General features: G+C 32.3%; 1 pseudogene; it reads right to left on the bottom strand.

Moving 5' to 3' along the window:
- Positions 1 to 1,709: 1,709 nt before the first annotated feature.
- On the bottom strand, positions 1,710 to 1,824 carry LOC123389475 (annotated as a pseudogene).
- Between the last annotated feature and the right edge of the window lie 4,043 nt (positions 1,825 to 5,867).

Raw genomic sequence — 5,867 nt, 5'->3', positions numbered from 1 at the left:
AAACTGAAAAAAACACAAACCCTTAGAAATTTGGAATATTCTGTCATCATAATGTGATTAGTCCCTCATTTAAAAAAGAAAAAAAAACAAACCCTGAAAATTTAGTTTATAATTAAAGGAAATAACATGTATAGAAATAATAGAAATATATTTTATATCATCTTACTATGTACTTTTATATTAAGCAGGTATTCCTATTTTCTTTTAAGAGTTAAGCACATCTTTAATGAATATCCATTTCCAAATCAAGACTTTTGTTAAATATAAAGAAAAAAGAGTTAACATCCAGAACATCCCATTCTTTCAGGTATTTTTTTCCCGTATGGTTAGAGACAATTTTCTGTATGTCTGTGTGATTTGTGTATATCTTAAGGAAGTACATTCTATAAAATAGTCTATGAAATAGTAATAAATTACTAAGTAGCATCTGAATGTTGATTTTTGCTCCGGTCGTTACCTTGTAGTCGTGGAACTGAGTCCTGTATGGGGCTCTGTGCTCAGTGCAGAATCTCCATGTCTCTCTCCCTCTGTTCCTCCCCCTGCTCACACATGCACTTTCTCTCTCAAATAAATAAATAAATAAAATCTTTGGAGGGGGAAAGATGTAATGCATCATTTATTTTAGGTATTAATGTTAAAACTGTATGGCACTGTACTGTTCTGATAATTATGTACTGATAAATAATAACCATATAAACAAAAATACATTCTTAGCTCCACTTTACTTAATAAAAGAGAGTTTTGAAAATGGCAGATGCATAGTATTCACAATTTAAATCATACAGTAAATGACATAGAAGAATGTAATCATTATGTGAAATTCAACCTTTCAGAAATAATCATGTTTGACATTTTGATGAGCTCATCTCCACTAAATGCATATATTTACATAATATATTTTTATATATGTTTTCTAAGCTGATATAATATTATGAATGTTTTACTGTATATATTTGTGTGTTTATATTTATATGTGCATAAATAATCATTTTAAAGAAAGAATATCTAATCATGTAGTAGTTATTAACTGAGATAATGATTCAAATATATTATAATTTACATTACTAATCCCCTCTTGTTGGATATTTAAGCTGTATTAAAATTTTTATATTATAGTAAAAGATTTGGATAAATTATTTTCACAATTTTTATATTAAATTATCAATTACTCTATTAAAATTTATTTATTACATTGGTTTGCAACTGTGTCTCCGAAATACTTGCATACAACTTTCATTCAATTAATGAGTATATTTTTCATATTTTTTTACATTGTAGCCATATCTTTGTTAGCCATATCTGTATGGAAAATTTTTAGAAGTATCATGCTTAGCGAAATAAGTCAAGCAGAGAAAGACAACTATCATATGATCTCCCTGATATGAGGAAGTGGTGATACAACATGGAGGCTTAAGTGGGTAGAAGAAGAATAAATGAAACAAGATGGGATTGGGAGGGAGACAAACCATAAGTGACTCTTAATCTCACAAAACAAACTGAGGGTTGCCGGGGGCAGGGGGTTTGGGAGAAGGGGGTGGGATTATGGACATTGGGGAGGGTATGTGATTTGGTGAGTGCTGTGAAGTGTGTAAACCTGTTGATTCACAGACCTGTACCCCTGGGGATAAAAATATATGTTTATCAAAAATAAAAAATTAAAGTGATGAAAATCATCTGGAAAGTAAAAAAAAAAAAAAAAAAAAAAAAGAAGTAGAATTGCTGGACCAAAGGTGAAGGATATTTCATATTTAATAATAATTTAATTAGCAATATTTGCACCTCGGATAAACCTCATTGGCTACGATACTGCCACTGTGCAAAGCTTATATTTAATAATAATTTAAACTAACATCCAAGAAAGTTGCATAAAACTATGCTCAAGCAATATTAATGAGTTTTTACTATCGATTTCCTTTCCAAAAGCAAAATACCTCATTTTACATAAAGCTTTACTTTGTCTTTTAGTAAAGTTTTTCTTTTATCATAGTTTCTGGATGTCTCTTATTTTTACTCTATATAATTTATATTTTTGCTGTCTATTTTATTTTATTTTATTTTATTTATTTTTTTTAAAAGATTTTATTTATTTATTTGACAGAAATCACAAGTAGACAGAGAGGCAGGCAGAGAGAGAGAGGGAAGCAGGCTCCCTGCTGAGCAGAGAGCCCGATGTGGGACTTGATCCCAGGACCCTGAGATCATGACCTGAGCCGAAGGCAGCGGCTTAACCCACTGAGCCACCCAGGCGCCCTTGCTGTCTATTTTAAAAATATATTTTCTACTTGTGTATTTTTGTTGTAGAAAAGCTACTTCTGTATTATGTCTTGTGTTTTGTATGGAATTTTCTAACATCATCAAGATACATTAACTTTTGATTCTGGGCTTTCAAGTATAAAATCTTATTTGGAAGTGATTGTAATTTTCCTTTTTTCCTTCTGCTTTAATATGTATACTTAATTGATTCACTGTTAAGCTGCACTGGCCAGATCTTTGGGAATAATATTAAAGTACCAAACATTTATTTACCATCTCTATAGGTCTTATAAAAGCAGTGCAGCACTTTAATCAAATAAGAAAAGCTGCATTTTTTTGCCTTTATTTCTTTTATATTCTAAGACATAAATTATTCACATAGTTATAATGTTCTTTCCCCAAAGCAATCAACTTCTCATCTAAATTTCAGAACACTTGAGTCAGAAATCATTAAAGAAAAATTGGTTGCTAGAATATCGTATGGTCAACAGGCTGGTATTTTAAGATAACAACAGATTAGAGGATTAAAAATAGTATAAACATAATCTTGCAAGGAAGGGAGAGAATATCCTTGTCATTGGATTAACTTCTTATCACATTCGCTCTTATGAGAGAATATTGAACATGATAGACGAGTTTGTACTTCGCTTCCAGGCCAACTTTTTAAGAGCTATTCCATCTTTCTTTAACAAAAGTTTTGTGCTTATAAATTAGTTATGTTAAAATGTATTAGTTTCCTGTGTTTCAGATAAAATAGTAATGCGTACTCAAAATATGTATAATGAGACAGTGGATGAAATACGAAAGGCTAGTAAAAACGTTTAGACTAAGAGTTATCAGTAAATCTCTAGAAATCTTTTAAATTCTCTCCTGGCTTAAGAAAGGTTAATAAACTCAGACTTAAAAGAAGTAGAAGGACAACCTAAGTAATTATCTTGTGAGACTTACTTCAATCCCAGGTAATGGTCTAGAAAATATAATAAGGTAATTGATTTTTTGGAAGAAGGAACTCATGAATTGAGTGAAAAGTTGTCCGCAAGTATTTCAGAGACACAGTTGCAAACCAATGTAATAAATAAATTTTAATAGAGTAATTGATAAGATTGACAAGGACAGTGTGCCTAGTGTAGTGTAACAAAGTTAAAGTCAAACCACACATTCTATTTTGTTGCCTGCTTCTTTCAACAAATGCATCATGAGTATCATTCAAAATGGCTTGCTATGAATGAAATGATGAGAAAGTTATTATAATTACTGGAAATATACTATGTCCATCATAAGTTTTCTTGACTATATTATCTTCATTCTTTGAATATTTCTAAAAATATATATTTTCTTATTTTATCAACTTATCCTGGGTGCTAAATCCCTAGTTGATTTATCACACAATACTTTTTAAATTTTATTTAATTTTATTTTAAGATTTAGTAATTTATTTTGTCGGGGAGCACCAGCAGGAGGGGCAGAGGGAAGTGGAGAAAGACTCTCAAGCCGACTCAACACTGAGTACAGAGCCTGTGGCAGGGGTCCATCTCATGACTGTAAGATCATGACCGTGAGATCACCACCTGAACCAAAACCAAGAGTCAGATGCTTAACAACTGTGCCACCCAGGCACACCAATTTCACAGTGCTTTTAATAAAACTGCATTTTACCACATAATTTTAGAAGGCACCAAGTATTATGCATCCCATTTTGCATCACAAGGCAAATAGTTTCTTTCTCCCTCTTCCTTTTTCTTTCTTCCTTTCTTTCTTCCTCTCTCCCTCCTTCCTACCTCCCTTTCTTTTTCTCCCTCTTTTCTTTCTTTCTTTCTGTCTTTCTTTCCTTCCTCTCTCCCTCCCTCCCTGCCTCCCTCCCTCTGTTTTTCCTTCCCTCTCTTTCTCTCTCTCCTGTATGTGTACAGGATCTCAATCATAATTTGCTGCTTCCAGAGAAGTAGGTTGTAATCCTTTCCACTCCTTTAGATTACATTAAAATAGCTCTTTGCAAAACAACCAAACAAAAAACTCATTATAAATATTAGCAGTATAATTGTCCTAATAATTCCTGTTTAAAGAAGAATAGGAGGATAGTGACACTGAATTACAAGTGAACTTTCTTATTTCCAAATTTTAATTGTTAAAATTATCATTTATTTTGATCCAGGTCTTCTTCTTTCTAATTATTAGTGTGCCATTATTTCATAGCTCCTTAAATACTTAGCTGTAAGTTTTGGATAAAATTGATCTTAAACTCTCTAAAGAATACCCTTAATTGTAGAATCAAACATTCATGAATTTAACAGAATTAAAAAAAAAAAAAAATCTTCTATGAGCCAAGCACCGTTCTTTGTGGGTATGGCAGAGAGGAACATTGATTAAATCCTTGCCACTGTGGAACTTTTATTCCAGTTGCCAGAGACAGTAAACTAACAAACTAACAACATAATTTTAAGAAGTAATGTGATGGGATAAGAAAATGAAAAATGGTAGGTAGTGGGGCCATTTTTATAAGAATAGTCTGGAAGGCTGAGGCATTCGAGCAGACACTGAATGAAGTGGGAAGCGAGTTGGAGAGCAGTTCATTTCCGGCGTAAAGAACAGCAGGAAGAAATTTACTGCTGTGGTAATTAATTTGTTATTAATGTGGAAGAGCAAAGGCGTAAGTCTTCCTAAAGTGAAGTGAGCTGGGAATAATATGGTAGGAAATGACTTAGAAGAAAAACCTCAGTCTTGTTAATATTGTTTTATTCTTGTGTTTTGTTTTGTTTTCTCTTCTCTTACATGAGAGCAGGGATTTGGATTTTGTTTTGATATTAAAAGATTGGCATGGTGATGATATGTTTTGGTCTGTGTGGCAAGCGGACGGTAATAAAGAATGTTGGTGACCACTTTGGATACCATTTTGGTAGTCTAGGTGAGATCATTTCATATCCATTGTGTAGCTAGATCCCAGAAAATATGCTGATGTACCAGATATGGTTGTGCGAAAGAAGGATAAGGTCAAGGTCAGATTTACAACATTTTATTCGCAAAGTGTTGTTGATTTAAGTGACATCCACTGAGGAGGGTACAACTTGAACAAGAATCATTGGGAGGAGAAGGGAGCAACAAATATTTGTGTGCATGAGCTTTGAACTTTGTTTCAGGCCATCTATAGATGATTTTCAGTAGGCTTCTAAAGATAAATTTATTTATAGATAGATGCAGATATATGTAGATGTAATTATGAATATTAGGAAAGCAGTGAGCCCTGAAAATGTACAGTTAAAACCCTATGCATATAAAAGACATGAAAACACACTTTTCTACAAAATTTACTATTAAATACTAAATTATCATCTGTATATTTTATGGTTTATATATATTCTTTATATTTCTAACCAGAGAATAGCCTCCTGTGCTGTAATGTGTATCTCTGTTCTGTGTGAAATTCTATGATATTTACATATAAATAGGCTAACGTTTGTTAATATTTTAGGGAATATCTCCTTTACCTAAATGCAGATTTTCAGGGTCTGGAAATCATGCTCTCCCATCTGAATATGAATGCAAAATCTGCCTTATATAAAGAATTTTTCCATTTGTTAGTGGTACTAGAGGAATTCTTACTCCCTTACCAGATTTCCAGT

Source organism: Mustela putorius, unplaced genomic scaffold (assembly GCF_011764305.1).
Source record: "Mustela putorius furo isolate JIRA1106 unplaced genomic scaffold, ASM1176430v1.1 tig00003974_pilon_pilon_pilon, whole genome shotgun sequence".
NCBI lineage: Eukaryota > Metazoa > Chordata > Mammalia > Carnivora > Mustelidae > Mustela > Mustela putorius.
Note: the sequence above shows the minus strand (reverse complement) of the source record. Positions and strands in the feature narration are given on the sequence as shown.